The 17,923-nt window shown below is 41.4% G+C and overlaps 1 protein-coding gene across 2 annotated transcripts in view; it reads right to left on the bottom strand.

Moving 5' to 3' along the window:
• The window catches only part of LOC131073624 (protein RETARDED ROOT GROWTH, mitochondrial), a 99,757-nt gene that overhangs the window by 42,826 nt on the left and 39,008 nt on the right, over nucleotides 1-17,923 (bottom strand). The gene's annotated exons all lie outside the window — the stretch shown is intronic.

The following is a 17,923-nucleotide window of genomic DNA, read 5'->3' on the forward strand; positions in this document are numbered from 1 at the left end:
GCCGACGGTTGGCACCGACAGTCGGTCGACACCCATATATATATGTCTGTGTACCTATCCTCGAGATATGACCATGTTATGTTATGATGCTGGAATGTTATTCTGAAGATACATTGTAATGCTGAGATTAATGGATATATACTTGTGAGTTCTCTACATTTTGTGCATATGTGTACTCTTATGTTTTACTTGCATTCTATCATGTTCTGAACACGTACCCTACGGGCAAAACATTTGGCGTTGTTGCTTGAACGAATCTAGAGAACGAGTCACCCAAGGGAACGATAGGCGTATAACATGGCGAGAACTCCATAATGGGCCAACCAGTGAGCGAACCAAGTACCAATGACGAAGAAGTATTCGAAGGTGAAAGAGCACTAATAGAAGACTATGCAAATATCCTGAAGGCATCCATTGACACTTTCGTTCGTAGGGAAGTCGAGCGCGCAGAGGTTTCCGAGAGTGTGATCTGGGATACACTCGGGGTAAGTCCAGCAATGGATCGTCTTATGTACCACTTGCCAAGGCTTTTAGCACAACACTTTATTGCCCTTCATAACCTGCGAGAAGAGGAAAATCGCGAGGATCACTGCCAGCAGATCTTATAGCAGTTCGAGGAGAGAACCAAACGGTAAGAGGAGTGTTGTGACAAGAACGATCGACAGCAACAAATCCTCAACCCATACTGAGGAGGTAATTCATGCCAGTAACCTTGAATAAAGATAGGAAGCGTGTGCCAAAGGGCCAAGAGGACAAGCAAGAGGCCATCCAAAGAGCATTAAGGTTGGAAGAGCAAGCCGAGAGAAGACTGCGGTTACAGAGAATTGCAGAGGAATCAATTGAAGGAGACCATGGGAGTGTTGACGTGTATTTTGTACACTATCAAACACAGAATAAAATACCTAAAGGTACCTTATCCTCTCTTGAGTAAAGCCTCTGATTGCTGAAGATATCGCGAAAAAGGATCAATCAGGATGACTCCAAGGTTCTTGTATGTAGGGTCTCTACGTGTGGATAAGCTCTTTGTGGTATGATGTGATTAGCTGGAATCACAAGGGGACTTACACTTGATGATTGAACTTCTGATTTGCTTTGAATATTGCTGGAACACAGGATCTTACTAGCTTTGACTTGAAAAAAAGGAAAAAAGATGAGGGCAAGGAAAGGATCTAATCCTAATACTAAGGAATGTAGGAGCAATGATTGATCTTCGATGAAATTCTAACTAAGTCTTGTTTTGACATCGCAGGACCATCTCCACAAGGCTAGTGCGATCTTCGAAGGAAAGCTTTATGATGTTCAAATCATCACTGCAAGCATAGACACCATCAGGTTGATGCATATCAATGAAGAAGCGATAATTGAAGTTAAGCTTAAGCTGAATGATTCCAGTTGACTACGCAAGGCAAGTCTGCAATCAACAAACTGCTAGTAGTATGGATATACGAATTTCACCATCAATCAAGCACATTTCTTCCACTCATCTAATAACATGAAATCAAACATGAGAAGTATAAAGACCATGCAAATTGTCGAATCAACCCATAAATTTCACCATTTCTTCAATGAAGTTACAAGTCTTTTACAACAACATCTTGGCAACAATCTTTGCCTTCTCTCTCTACTCTACTCTAATTGCTATTCTCTCTCTATCTTCTAACTGCTTCCAACTATTCCTAACTATTCTAACTATTTCTAACTATTCTTACTCCTTTTACAAAATGAAATGTCCGGGCTTATATAGTGCCCTCAATACAATTTGATGGCTTAGATCAATTCGAGATCAATGGCCAAGATTTTACAATGAAAACCCTAATTAGGGTTTGTTACAACCATTACATAACATTTAATGCTTGACCAATGATAAAATTGTATTGCTTGGACACATGTCCTCTCTAGAAAATTCCACCAATGGATAGCTAGGGTAGGTACATCGGAGTTTGTGCCACCTTCCATGAGTTAGGTACATTGAATCTGGACATGCGGAGGTGGAACAATCCGACTGGATGAGTGATGACTGGGATGCCACCTTGTCTGACACTTGTAACTTGGTAGATATTCAACTTAATGTTGTTGAGAAGCTAGCTTTAATTAATTCATCTGGAACTATTTGCTTCCTCAACGAACCCTTGTTCTAACTTCTTGTGTCCTTGATTTGCAGGATGATGATGTACCTCGCCTTGGAATGCTGGATTGGAAGAGGTCGCCCTTGATGACGTTAGTCCAAAGAAGGCCGTCCTTGTCGATGCTAGGCTGGATCGAAGAAGGTCGTCCTTGTCCTTGCTTGATCGTCCTTGAAGAGAGTCTTCCGACTTGTAGATCTTTCGAGCTTGGAGTCGCCATCTTAATACCTACACAACATTTCAAAATTAGTAATATATCTTGAAATCTAAAAATTAAACTTTAAAAGGAAGATTCAAGATTTTAACTTAGGAAACCTCATGATAAATCTTGAGTTATCATTTCCTAATTTAGGATTTTCAAAGCAAAATTTAAATCTTCAAAAATGGTGCCAAGGTGATTATGCCATACCTTCACTTGGGAATTAATTCTAAAAAAAGATGCCAAAAATAGAAGAATTCGCTAGGCAAAATGTAGATCAAGACTCCCTTTAGCAAAATGCGCCCCCTTTAGCTTGGAAAAGAACTCCATCTTCCACTAGCTTCTTCAAGATCTGGAAATTCGCCTTCAAATGTCTTCAAAAATCTGGAAATTATCCTCCAATCTAGCAAGAAATACGCCTCTCCAATAGCCTTCAAGATGAATTTCGCCTTCCTTAGCCTCCACACTTGGTAGAAATTCGCTCCACACAAGCTAGATTTCGCACCTCCTTCCTTGCTTCTCCAAATCGCACTTGAAAGGATGATTGAATGATTTGAATTGTGAAACAACACCTCCAATATATAGAGCGCTCACCTTCCACTTACCCATGAGGCCAACCTTGCAAGTAAAGGCAAAAAAATAAATTAAATTAAAAAAAAGAAGAGGCCGACTTGATAAAATGAATAAAAATAATACCTCAAGTGCTTCATCTTTTAATTTTAATTTAATAATAATTAATTTCAAATGCCTCAATAATTAAAATTTCGATTTTTTAAAGGCATAAATTAATTATTAAATGTTTTGCGCACTTATTAAATGTCAATTTAATTTCAAAAATATTTCAAGGTTTTATCGAAATTGGCATTTAATGTGTCATAGATGATATTGGCGCCTAGGCATGGCAAGATAATGGACATCAACAAGATTGCTCTGGTCCCTGGGAGAGGGACAAGAGCGATTTTGCATTTATAAGCTCACTTGTGTTTTGCTAGCTTCGAAAATTATCTTCAACGGATCGATTGCGTCTTCCTTCACCCACCTCAAACGTGAAACTTGCCTTCCTTTTGCCAAAAACTTGTCTTGAGGGAAAATCGCTCTGGTCCCTTGGAGAGGGACAGGAGCGCCTTGGCCTTTATGAGCTCATTTATGCCTTGTTAACTTTCAAAACTATCTTCAATGGGTTGATTACGTCCTCCTTCATGCCTTTGATGTCTCAATTTATCCAAACAAGGTCGGGAATGACTCCACTAAGCTTTTTCGCTCTGGACCCTTGGTGAGGGACATGAGCGATTCGCCTTGGACCCTTGGAGAGGGATAGGAGCGCTTTTCGCTCTGGAACCTCAGTGAAGGTCAGGAGCGAAATTTGACTTTTCGAACTCTCTATCAGGACAATTTTAATGGAATATAACATTTAAGTATAAGTTTCTTATACTTTAAGTTATATTCCATATATACTTTCAGGATGTTTGAGAGTGGTTTCAGACCTCCAGGAGTTATATTGCAAAATCTAGTTTTTTGAGGTTTTTCAGTTTCCAGACTTAGTCAAATTTCAGGATCAGGACATTCTAGACTTAGCCAAATTTCAGGATCAGGACATCACTCAAGCCGGACTTGCTATCCTATTGATCCCCTCGGCGACACTCAAAATGCAAAGGCTAACTAACAAAGCCCTAAAAGACCAAAAAAAAAAAACCCTAAAAAGCAAAAAAGCAAGGGTCCCCATTTGCAATGGGGCGATGTGTGAAAACGTCACAACAGGGAGGTTACCCGAAGGAAACTAGGAAGGTGTCTAAGGGGATGCCAGCGAGAGAGGGGCAGAAGATGACCAAGTATCTGAGTCAATTGAAAACACTATACGCTATTTGGGACACCTAACCCTTACATTAGAAGAAATTAGGGACGGTAGAAGAGTAGAACCAAATACACCATACCAAAGGGAGTCAAGGGGATCCAAGACCGGATGGACAAGGAGAGAGGAGCACACTACAGACAGAGGCGTAGAGGATACGGGAGCGGTTGGGAGTGTCGGGAGGACACCAAGGCACCGTAGTCAAAACGTTATGTTCGGATCGAATGCACCAAACTCGGGAGTGATTCCAGCTGGAACAAGTACACAAAGCGGGTCAAAAGGAACCACCACGATGTCCACAAATCAGAAGTTGCCCAAGTTCATGAGGGATGGGATGAAGGACCCCATATGGCACTGTAGGACTTGTGAAATAATCTAGTCGGCTAATGGGCAGACCAACCATGATGAGTTTGTGGTACATTTCCCCGCAACCCTATGAGGAGTGGCGATATATTGGTTTTCTGAAGTAGGTAGAACTAAGGTGGGCACATGGCCTAACCTAAAGAAAAAATTTCAAGCGAAGTTCAAACTGCTTCGGGATGATAACGAAATTGTAGCAGAAATCAATAGTACAAAGCAGAGCAAGCATGAGAGCGTGCGGACATACAATCGGCAACTCAAGGAGCTGCTAGGGAAGATGGAGAATCAACCGGCCAACGGGCGGAAGAGATGTTGGTTTGTGGAAGGATTGAAATCCTCCCTAAGAAAGAAAATGAAAGTGGTCCCCCCAACATCATACGGGGATGCTTACACCAGAGAAATGGATATAGAAAGTGAGGACAAGACATCACGAAAGAAGAAGAACCGATCTGATGATGATTCTTCTTCTGCGAGAAGCAGTACGGACGAGGAAGCAAGCAAGAAGGTGCAAGCCTTGCAGAAGGACATGCACCGAATGATGAAAGAATTTAAAGCCATGAAGGGGAGTAGCAGCAAAAGTGAAGGGGAATTATGGTGTGCAAACTATAAGGAGGAAGGTCACACAAAAGGCACCTGTCCTAAAAAGGCCTTTTGTGACATTTGCCAGTTATTGGGACACTCCACCAAGGAGTGCCCATACAACATGAAGACCATAGGTGCACAAGTGCTCCTCATGCACGAACAGCCATCAATGGTCGCGGCAGCGGCCACCCCACAATAGCTAGCAAACAACTGCATCATCCGATGGCTACAAAAATAACCAGAAGGGAGGAAAAAACAACAACAATAATAATAGCCGTCGGATACAGTATGATGCCAAAGGCCGACCAATGATCCAATGTCGTACCTGTAGTGAATGGGGACATTTTGCTAGAGATTGCTCGAAGGAGGAAAGTTCGCAACACTTGTGCAAATGGTGTGGTCCTGGTGACCATGTTGATGCCAACTCCCCAAAGTCAGGGGTGAACCTGTTAACCATTGACAGGACAAACGAGGAAGCCACCTTGGCAATCACACGAGCACAAGCGAAGAAAGCTACGTACCCTAACCCCCGTATGGAAAAGGAGAGAGTACGGGAAGCTAAGGTCGACATTGAAAGGGAAATGATGGAGGAGTGTAAGGAGACAAATGACACTACCCGTACTTCGCTATGTGCGTAGTAGGAGCATAATGTCCTAAGGCAAGTGTTGCAGACAGAAGTGCCAATAAAGATTAAGGACCTTCTCGAGACTATGCCACGACTGAAGGCGGCTATCACCTGTGCCATAGATGTGCCTATCTCTACGGCAGCACTCAACACAAAGATCCCCATTAGCCCTTCGGCCGACCCAATGTTACTTGCCCTCAATAGTGGCAGACACCTAGCAGTAGCGAAAATGGGCATATTGGGCACAATCCTCACCAATACCATTGTAGACGGCGGATCAGGAGTGAATGTGTTGCCCGAGGAGACATGGAAGAAATTGGGGAAGCCTACGTTGTGGCCATCAACATTCAATCAGGTGGGAGCCGATCAACACGACATCAGCCTATCGGAACCTTAATGGCACAACAGGTAACTATTGGTACACAACCTTTTATTTTGGATTTTGTGGTAAATCTCCTAAAGAAGAAAGGCTATGATGCAATCCTCGGACGGGGACGGATCATCACAGCAAAAGTAAATCTTAATTGGAAGCGAAATACGCTATCCATGGAAAATGGGGGGAGGAAATTTGTTATTGATTTGCGTACACAAATGGTGAGCGAGGAGTTGGCATCCTCCTTTGGATCTAACACAGAGGGAGAGACTGTAATGTCCCCACCTTGAGCTTACCTAGATTTTGCCTTAAATTAGTAATTCTACAATATAGTTTATCATTTTTTTCTAATTATGAGAGTGACTTAGTCTAGTCATTCAATAAACCTACAAATTCACAAATAAATACATGGATTAATAGCACATATATTACAAAGAATAATAGACATGTATTTCTACCTGTAACCAATCATAGTTTAGTTTGGTAGGAAAGCCTCAAGAGGGTGCCTGAAAACTGCTCAACCCAATTAAGCCCAAGAGCGCACAACGTCCCACTATGACAACTCACCTCTTGGCCCGCAAGAGGCAGGAACGTCCCACTATGACAATTCCATCCCTTGGGGTGGCCTACTTAGCTTGGGAGAACCGGTAAACTGCAATTTCCTAACATACTTCCTCCATTCATTCCTTTGATTGATTACAAGATAAGATATACGTACATATATAAATAATCTAAGAAAATATAACCAAGTAACTTATTCATTATATCCATAATAATATATATTTATGATTTGTCTTTTTATAAATAAATATATTCTTATTGCTATTATTTCAAACATATACGTATGTATATCTTGCTAACATCATTATTACAGATAAATTTATTATTTTTATTCTGATTTGAATATATATATATATATATATATATATATATATATATATATTATATATATATATATATATATATATGTATGTATGTATGTATGTATGTATACGTATATATACATATATATAAAAAATTATATCATCAATTATTAACCTATTTGCTAATTATCTAACACTGCTGCTAAACAATATTAATTGTTATTATAATTGTGGTGAAAAGGGAGACAGATCTGACATGCGTCAGGTCTGGTCTACCCCAGTAATGAAATTAATTATGACTGTTATACGTACTATAGCCTATATTAATATTATTATTAAATTCTGCATAGTAGCATTATCAGGCTTCACGTATTAACGTACGTATTAAGCACATCCCAATGTATACCATCAAGAACAAGGATGTTACGGCTTGTAATTTAATAACAGTTCTGATTTGATCTGATCGATGGTGACCAATGAATCTTCCTTACCCATAATCTCAGCTTTTTTTGACCAAACTCCTTTTTGCATTCGATGCCTTTCCTTTGTCATTGTTTTCCCGTTAAATAGAACCCAATGGCTGTCTTAAAAGCCACGCCCATGCCTATGGTGGAGTCTCTTCCCAAAGTTCGTGCCACAGCCAGCGATTCATATTTTAATTTAGTTAGTAGTTATTATTTATTAGGATTGGCAGTTTTTATTATTAGCAATAATTCTGATTTGATTTATTGTTAACTATAAATTGTTTATCTATTGTTTATTAATACATATAAGTAATATATATGTAATATAATTAAGGAAAATAAATAGATAATGATAGGCTCTGAAATATGTTTATATATTGATTAGTTGTTTTAAAGATTCATGATTGTTTTAAATTTTAATAAATCGATACATCAATATATTCAAATACAATTTATTGTTTCCAATATAGGGGATATGACAGCCCTCCCCACTCAAGATTGCTTGTCCTCGAGCAATTTCCAATTTCTATCAATTCTTGTGAAATGCAGATCTTAGACGCTCCTTGTTAGGTAATTTGTAAGGATGTTGAGTCTTACTAAATTGGTTCCTCCAAGAAACTCCATTTGTTTATTGTCCCTTCCTCTTTTGATTGGGGATGTTTTTGATATCTCCTTTATCGTACCTTGCTTTCTTATTCAATTTTTCTTTTGCTTCTTCATCGGACATTGCCTCTATATTATGAACTTGGCTTTTTTTCCCACATATGTGCCCTAGGTCTTGTTGTCATCTCATAACACCCTTGGTCCATCAATAAGAACCGATTAGAGATACGATCCATGGACCAGTGCTGCCCCAGTTGATCAAAGAGAAAGGCAGAAGAATTATGAAGTATGAGGTGTTGCCTTGCCCGAAGGAAGTTCCTCCCTTAGCCTTTTCTTCCTTCTCCGGAATTTTGGAACCTTGAGGTTCAATTTTCCGGAACCCTGAGGTTTCAAGGTGCCCTGCGGCTCTCCTTTCTCCTTCCCAAAAGCCTGAGGTTTTGAGGTTCTTTCCTCGTCTTCCCCACTTCAGGAACCCAAGTTTCCGAAGTCCTCGAACTTCTTTCCGGCTGGCAACACTTCTAGATGGCATGATCAATACTCAAAGCTTTAAATGCTCCGACGACTTTTGTGACTTGTGCACCTTCTTTTGTGGAGCCACAGGGGTGCATTTAATGTTTTTAGCAGGATTTCCATCAGGAGAGGTACGGGACCATGCTTGTTGTGGTGACTTATGTTATGTCTGCATGCTCTGACTTTGGAAGGTCAGTCAATCCACCCTTCTCAGGGTTGCCTTTTGAGGGTATGGCTAGGTTGCTTGCATGTACAAAAGTCAAGTGCATGCACTTCCCTGCACTCCCAGACTAACATTTCCCTGCACACACAGGGGTCATGATCACTCTTGTAACCATTTTTCTATATAAAGGTTGTTAATCCTCATAGTAAAGGGTTCTCTCCCTACTGGCTTGAGCTATTCTATGCTCTTTCACTTCTCTTGTATTTATCTTGCATTAACGCAACTGTAAGTTTGGCCATTGGCCTTATAATGAATTGAAATCACCATTCTTGCCTTCCTTCAAACTTATGTATGTTGTGCATGTTTCCTTACCTTCATCATAGGTGTATGTTTTGTGTCTCTTCTCTCATTTCTACTATGTTAACTTATTTCTGAGTGTGACTTGTGGGAAACCTTCTCCCCTCTTGGCATTCAGCGAATCCTAACCTCCATACATGCAATTGGGGTCACTCATACAACTGAAGTTTGTGCATCTCCTGGGTTTTTCAGTTGATTCATTGTGTCATTTCGCGTAGGGAGAGGAAGAATCTCTTCTTGGTGCATCACCTCCTTTTATTTCAAGCAATTCTCTCTTCCCTTTATGTCTACAAGTTGTTAGGATAGGCTTACGCGTAAGTTTTGAATTGTTGAGTTGGTTCAACACCTGCACCTAAATTGAGAAGGAAGCCAACCTTCTCCAGAGATTCAACCCCTTTGCACAAGGTCCCACACTCCGGGGTTGTTTCCATGTTTCACAAGGTTGCTGAGTTGATAGCTCAGCAAGGGTGCGAGCTTTTGTGATAACAGTTTTTGGCACGCTCGGTGGGACTTAGTTCAACATACATGCTAAGGATTCAGTGCTAACTCTTAGTGTTTCAGCCTTTAGAGGCAATCACCTTTCAAGCACTTAGCGACTCTGCTCAAAGTCCAATTCTTGTTCATACGAAGTTCACGACTTTGGGACCTCGGAACCCCCAAGTTCCCAAGTCATCGCAACTCTTGCAATTCCAAAAGTTCGGAACCCCCAAGTTCCAAAGTGCTTAAGTCCGGAACCCCGAGGTTCTGAAGTCTCGGCTCAACAGGTCCACTGCTTGCTCATGACTTGTTGCAGCCCCAGATTTCATGCCCAGATTTCATACAAGGGCGTCTTCTAGAGGTAGTTTCCAATTCTAAGAACTCTCATCTTCAGGCACTAGAAGGCGAAGAGGTAGACCTTCATTATCACCAACTAGGGAAGTTAGGGTTGTAAACACTCCATCTCCCAAGTCTCTTTCGACCCCTCCATTTACAAGACCGTTACTGTCAAGGGCTGTCAAGGGCTCCCACCAATCATATCAATAGACCATTGTTTTGCATGGCAAGAAATCAGGTTTTTGTTACCTTCAATGGGGGGAGTCCCCTTATTTTGACTCAATGGAATGACATACCAGTGGCTACGTTGAAGAGTATACGATACTTCACTGGTGAAACAGCTACTACGCCCATTAAGCACATTCAAGACATTGCAAACATCTGCTTTGTCCATAATATCACTTAGGATGATGTTGCTATCAGACTTTTAGCCACATCTTTGAAAGGCAAAGCTTTGCAGTGGTATAGAGGGTTGTCGTCTAGCTCCATTCACAATTGGGACGAATTGGGGGAGAGCTTGTGCAACCATTTTGAAGACAAAAGTGATCACCTATCACTTGTGGAGCAGTTGACAACGATCAAGAGGGCACCCCACGAGTTCATGGGAGATTTCAATTACAAATTCCATAAGACATGGAATAGAATTCTTGCTCTAGTGAAGCCATCTCCAAATCATGCCTTCTTGTATTATCTTAGAGCTCTCAACAACGATATAGCTGTCATGGTAAAATCAATGGGTGGAACCTCTTTACCAGGTGCATATGACATAGCCATAAGGGCAGAAAATTGTTTGATTCAGGTTGGGAAGATAGCTCCAAGGCCTCCAATGCCTCTCTTCCCAGAAGCTCCTACTCAACAACCCACCTTGGCTCCTATCCCCATGGCTTCCGCAGGTCAACCATCCACGCCCTCTACATCCTCAAATGAGCTCCATGAGGTCAACGCTCTATTGCAAAATTTTAGCAATGAGTTGGTGACATTAAAGAGGCAACAAGCCCAGCATAGCAGACCTTATCAGGCACAAAATCAGAACTATCAGCAGAATAGGCCACCCTTTCAAGGGCAAAACCAATGGAGCAACACCAAGCCTTTAAATAGCGTGAACTCCACAGCTACAAGCAACTCAAAAACAATAGTTCCAATGCAAAATAACCTCGCCCAAGAGCAGGATTGGTTTCAACCATGCAATCAGCCACCCAACCAAGGTGCATGCCAAAATGGAGGGTGTGTCCAAGCCTTAGTGGTGCAGGATGAGCCGACCACTTCTGGCCAGCAATATGACCCAAATCAGCCTAGTGTTGGCACTCAGGCTTACTTGCAAGGGGATTCTACCTTTGTCAATTGGCAGGAAGCAGAATTCTATGGTTTGAACCAAACAAATGGTGAGTATATGCTGCAATATAGAAGGTCAAAGAAGAGAGCCATGGAGGTTGCCTCACCTTCAACATCAGCCCAAGCTCCAACGCCCAATATAGCTGCCCATGATACAAGCCAGAATACCTTGTCGTCCAAAGAGCAAAAGTAGACCTTGTAGCCTCAAAGGGGCCTCTAAAGTCAGCTGGTGTTCCTTTCAACATAGTTGATCAGATGAAGAAGGCCAACCTCAATGTCACTATGTGGGAGGCCCTTTCGATCCCATCTCAAAGGGATTTGCTTAAAGAGGCACTGAGGGACGTGGATCAGTCAGGTGATGAGGCAGCAGTCAGCAAAAAGGCAGTCTCCACCAGTTTGGTGCAACCCAAGGAGGAAGAAGATTCAAGCAAGTCAGAAAGCCTCCCCCTTTCTATCTCTCCTTAATCATAGGAGATAACTTGGTTCACAATTGCATGATAGATTCAGGAGCTAGTAGCTTAGTCATGCCTAAGAAGGTAGCTGATCTTCTTGGCATAGAATACGAACCTGTAACAAAAGGGGTGGTCCAATTGGATGGCACTTCTATTAAGACAGTTGAGGTTGCTAAAAATTTGAAGTTAACCTTGCATGCATGCCCTGGTTGCACTGTCCTGCAAGACGTATCAATCATCAACCTCCCTGCCTTCTTTGCCATCTGCCTGTCTAGAGACTTCACCGCCAAGATAGGTGGGTAACTGTCTTCTGATTGGTCGATCATGCTATTTGAACAAGGTATGGTACCAAGGTCACCATAAGGGCAGAGCCATTGCCCAAAACCACATTGAGCCCTACACCCCTAGCCCTATAAACATGAACTACACTTTACATTAAGAGGGGGAGGATTGTACTATCAGTGAACTTGCTACTCTTTTGCAAGAGGTCCCTGATTGCTTGCTGGACGAATGAGCCAATGCTTTTCAGTTTGATCCATTAGCTGAGACTGAAGAGACTGGGCTTGGCACCTATTGTATCCATGAAGAGGATACTCCTACCCCTAACCTCATCAAGACACAAGGAGACTCAGAGGGGTTATGGAGCATGTTTTTCAAGAACGGTGCAGGTGTCAGTGTGATGCTTGTTTCTCTTGAGCAGGAAAAATATTTCTTCTCTTTTAGGCTTCAATTTGGTTGCACCAACAATGTTGCTGAGTATGAAGCCTTAATCCAAGGTCTCCAACTTGCACAAAGCAGAAAGATCAGATCTTTGCAAGTATTTGGAGATAGTGGGTTGGTTGTTAATCACATCCGAGCTCAAAGCATAACAAAGAACAACCTGCTCAAATCATACAAACACGGGGTTTGGGATTTGATTGAAGGATTTGAGGCCTTCAATATCCAGAGCATTCCTAGAAGTTAGAAGAAGCATGTTGATAGGCTTGCAGCGGTTGGTGCTCAATTCGACATACCAACGCATGTTGCAAGTGAGAAGAAGCAACACATCAGGCTTGTTGTGAGGCCTGATGTCCCAGACAATCAGGTAAATTGGCAAGTGTTCGAAAGCGATCGCAGATCGTCAACTTCTTGCAAAATGAAGCAGAATTTTCTGCTAAAAATCAGTCTAAGCTGCAAGACCAGTATGGAGATCAAATCATGCAACTCAACTCCAACAAGCTGCCCAAAGGTCTAGTTACCTTGGAAGGCATTTTCAACTCAGATGATCAGTTGAAGAAGAAGATGAGCTTGGCTGCAAATAAGGGGGATTACAAGCCAGTTGTTGTTGCTGAGGGTAGGTCCTTAAACTTGGGCAAGGTGTGTTCCTCAACCGAACAAGAGGCCTTTGTTGAGCTTTGCCAAAAGTACGATGACATAGTTGCTTGGACCTATGAAGACTTGAAGGGTTTTGACCCTAGCTTAGCCCAGCATACCATAGAGCTAAACCTGGATGCAAAGCCAGTTAGACAAAAACAAAGGCCAATAAACCCCAAGATTGAGCTACTAATGAGGAAGGAGTTGACCAAGCTCATAGAAGCCAATATCATCTTCCCTATCAAGCACTCCTCCTAGGTGGCCAACCTTGTCATTGTAAGAAAGAAGAATAGGGAAATCAGACTATGTGTAGACTTTAGGGACCTCAATAGAGCCTCCCTCAAGGATCGCTATCCCCTTCCCTCTATGGAGCAGATTCTCCAAAAGGTCAGTGGCTCGGAAAGATTTTCATTCTTGGATGGGTATTCGGGCTATAATCAAATCTTGGTCCAAGAATCAAACCAATACAAGACTCCATTTACTACTAAGTGGGGTACCTATGCTTATTGTAAAATGCCCTTTGGGCTAACCAATGCAGGTGCCACGTTCCAAAGAGCAATGGACATGGCTTTCAAGGGTGTATTAGCAAAGTTTGTGCTTGTATACCTTGATGACATAACTGTTTATTCGAAGCATGCAGCTGATCATCTTGGCCATCTTGAGCGGGTGTTCATGAAATGCAGGGAGTATGGTGTGTCCCTAAACCCTAGCAAGTGTGTATTTGCTACTGATCAAGGAAGATTGCTAGGACACATCGTATCTAAGGAGGGCTTGACCATTGATTCAGAGCGAGTGGAGGCTATTCTTTCTCTTTGTAATGTCCCTACTAGTTAGAGATCACTGTCCTGCAAAACAGATTGTTAGAATACAACAAATATATATATATATATATATATATATAATTTGCAATTAAATTTCAATTACTTAATTAACACGAATCTCAATTCTTATTTAATAAAAAGGATACGAGTGTAGTACTGGGACATGTCCTTAGGCGGCTGTGAAGCTCGCCTTCTTGGAACCCATCTTGGTTCCAAGCCATACTAGGAAATAGAAGGTTAAATTGATTCCTATCTTGGATGTAATTTCTTACACCCAAGCCATACCAGGAAATCGAAGGTTAATTCGATTCCTGTCTTGGATGTAATTTCTTACACCCAAGCCATACCAAGGAAGACCATCATATATGGTCAATTCCTTGCCTTGGATGATGCATCTCATCATCCAAGTCTACCAGAGAGGACCGGCCAGATCCGTCTCTTCTTGGATGAACTTTGTCAACCAAGCCATAACATATATGCATATAGATATTCAGTATATACTACCTACCAAGGATTATCATAATCCCTCCATTAGGCTAAGGGAATTTCCTCCCTATAGCCTCCATCATATAGTCACATTATTCATATTACATTTTACAATTCATTATCATTTTCCATTCCATAATTTACATCTGCATTTACATATTCTTTAATCCTCTTTATTGATCCTAGATATACATAAATTTTCTACATGCATACCTATATTTATTGCCACATACATATAAGTAAATATTCATTAATATATATTCGTAAACATGCATTAATATATATGTGTGTGTGGCACACACGTCCACACACATATATACCTTGTGACTCATAACACCTCTTACCTGTATGCAGTTCGCAGCCTGCTGTTGAAGTTCGTAAACCGTAGTTTGCCATCTGCAGATTGAAGTCCGCAATTCAGTTCGGTCCTTCCGTCTTCGTCCTTTTCCGTATCCCCGACGTAATCTCTTGTATCACCTTGAGCTGCCAGCAATAATGGTGTTGTCTTTGACATATTCCATTTATGGGATTGTGCATACGATACTTGGGCCTTCTGCCTTACTAGAATTCTTTCCCCCAAAATCCGAAACAAGATATAAACCAATTCCATCCCTTTTATAGAACGGATTTGATATTCATTATATACCTTTGGTTGGTAACATTTCTTGGGACATGTCTCTTCACAATAGATAGGCTCTCTTAAACCCATCGCACCCTTTCTCTAATTAAAGATTATGTGACTGCACCCTAATAATTCTCCAGCAAACTAATGACTTGCACCTCTTCATTACCTTTGACCAGATCGTATTATTGGATTTCACCTTAGTTACTTCACGGCGTCAACATATTGTATTACTTCAGAATTACGATATCTATGGTTTGTTCCAATCCTTTAATATTGAGGTATCGATTTTGTCCAATAATCTCAATCTTTTAATAACTGCGTTGGTACCTTAGCAGATTGTATTCCTTCCTTATGTCAGGATTAATATTTCATATCTATCGTATTATGTTGCTATCTTTGCCAATATTATTTCTTGTTAGGCACTGATTGGGAGATAGTTGATTTCTTCACTTATAATTAGTTTTCAATTTCTTGTATAGATATTCCATATGGTTGTAACAATATCTTGATATTGGGTAACACGATTATGTCTTGTATCAGCTCTCAAGAGCCTGTTTGGAATAGGCCATAAAGTTCCTTACCGTATTATCAATCACGCCCATACTTCATACAATGTTCGAGGGATTCATTTGAAATGTAAGTTCGTGACAATTGGTAGTACACACTCTTGTGACATTATATTTCTATGTTTATAGATCATTCACTAATTCTAATCAAATTTTTATTTAATTATATTCTTTTGTATTTGTTATTATTATTTATTAAATTATAGTTCGAAGTGGGGACATGACAGGATTGCAAAGTTTCCTTGGTAGGATCAACTTTGTGAGGAGGTTCATTCCCAACCTTGCCACCATGGTAAAACCCCTCACTTCCATGTTAAAGAAAAACTTGGCTTTCAGTTGGACCAAGGAGGGAAGGGCCGGTTTCGAAGAAATCAAACAAGCAATTGCTCAGGCCCCTACCCTCGTCAATCCTAACTATGAAAGGGATTTTATCCTCTATACCTTCGGAGGAGAATCTAGCATCTCAACTGAACGATGATAATTTGGAGCAACCTATTGCTTTCTTTAGTGAGGGGCTAAAGGACTATGAGCTTAAGTATAGCTATGTAGAGAAGCAAGTCCTCACTATTGTAAGGGCATTAAAAAAGTTCAAGCACATGTTATCCAACAACAGGATCCAGCTCTTAGTTCCACATGCAAGTGTCAAGGATTTCCTTCTAAACAAGAACATCTGTGAGAAGAGGGTTGGGTGGATAACCAAGGTCATGGAGTATGACATCAATATCAAGATCACCAAGCTTGTAAGAGGCAGGGGCCTATGTGAACAGCTTGTCTCATCTTCTAAGACTACTTCAGAGGCCACCCTTGTGTTAAAAGAGGATCAACCAACTGGCAACAACACTCAATTCAATTGAGTAAGTGACATGACCACCTTCTTAATGGAAGGTAGATACCCCCAAGGTCTGGATAGGACCAAAAGAAGGCATTTCAGGTTGCAATCCATTCCCTATGTCTTAGTGAATGGCACTCTTTTTCAAAAAGACTCTAATGGAGTCTTACTAAGATGTATCGAGCAAAACCAAGTCAGCAGATTGTTAGAGGACTTTCATGATGTCTCTTCAGGGGGGCACTTCTCTGCAAGGACTACAGCTATCAAAATAATGAGGGCTGGTTATTACTGGCCATCCTTATTCAGTGACTCACATAGATGGGTGAAGAATTGCAAGAAATGTGCTCTCTTCTCTGGGAAGCAAAGACTAGCTGCCCTCCCTCTTCACCCCATCCAAGCAGATCAACTGTTCACCCAATGGGGTTTAGACTTCACTGGAATGATAAATCCACCCTCTAGTGTTGACCATAGGTAGATCTTGGCTGCAACAAATTACTTCACTAGGTGGACAGAGGCAGTTGCGTTGAGGGATGCCACTGAGGCCTAAGTGTTGGAATTCCTTGATGGAATTGTGACAAGATTCAGTGTCCCCTCCACCATCATATTAGATAATGCCAGGGCATTTGTTGGAACCCAAATCAGTTCTTGGGCAGTTAAGCATGGTGTATACTTGAAGATGTCATCCAACTATTACCCTCAGGGTAATGGCTTAGCTAAATCTTCCAACAAGAACCTCATCAGGATAATTAAAAGGACGATTGAAGACAATCAGAGGGCATGGCATACTAAGTTGAGGACAGCCTTATGGGCTGACAGGATCACACCGAAGAGGGTGATCGGTAACTCCCCTTTCATGCTAGTATATGGGAAGGAAGCAAGACTCCCAACTTCCCTGGAGTTACCCTCTCTTGAACTAGCACATCAGCTGGAATTAACAAAGAATGATGCCATGACAGTAAGGCTAGCTGAGCTGATGGAGCTAGAGGAGGTTAGAAGTCAGGCTATGCATACACTTGAGACTCATCAAGAGAAGGTCAAGAAAGTTTTTGACAAAAGGGCTACTAATAGGGTTTTCAAAGAGGGAGATCTAGTTCTCAAGTGGGATGCAGACAGAGCCAAAGCTGGGCGACACTCCAAATTTGATGCTATTTGGAGTGGTCCATATGTCATCACTAGTTGCAAGGAGACCAATGCATTTCATCTCTCCAGACTTGATGGCAAAGTTCTTCCAATCCCAATGAATGGGATTCATCTCAAGCCCTGCTTCTGAAGAGGGTGTTGATGACTATGTAAATATTAGACTAAAAGTTGTTTTGCTTTCATAAGTGCTTGTGCACCTACCGCATTCTCCTTAAGAGGATGTGTGCTCTAGTTTCCAGTTTTCCTCCAAGTGATGGCACGCACATGTTTTGGGTCTTTCAATGACTCAGTGCCCAATGGATGCTCAAGGCTTCTGGACTTCATGCTGAGCAGGCAAGCCTCCAACAGAATTCGCCAAAAATGTTGTCATTTCATGACACCCTTGGTCCATCAGTAAGAACCAATCACAAATACGATGCATGGACCAGCACTGCC

This window comes from Cryptomeria japonica, chromosome 11, assembly GCF_030272615.1.
Source record: "Cryptomeria japonica chromosome 11, Sugi_1.0, whole genome shotgun sequence".
Lineage (NCBI taxonomy): Eukaryota > Viridiplantae > Streptophyta > Pinopsida > Cupressales > Cupressaceae > Cryptomeria > Cryptomeria japonica.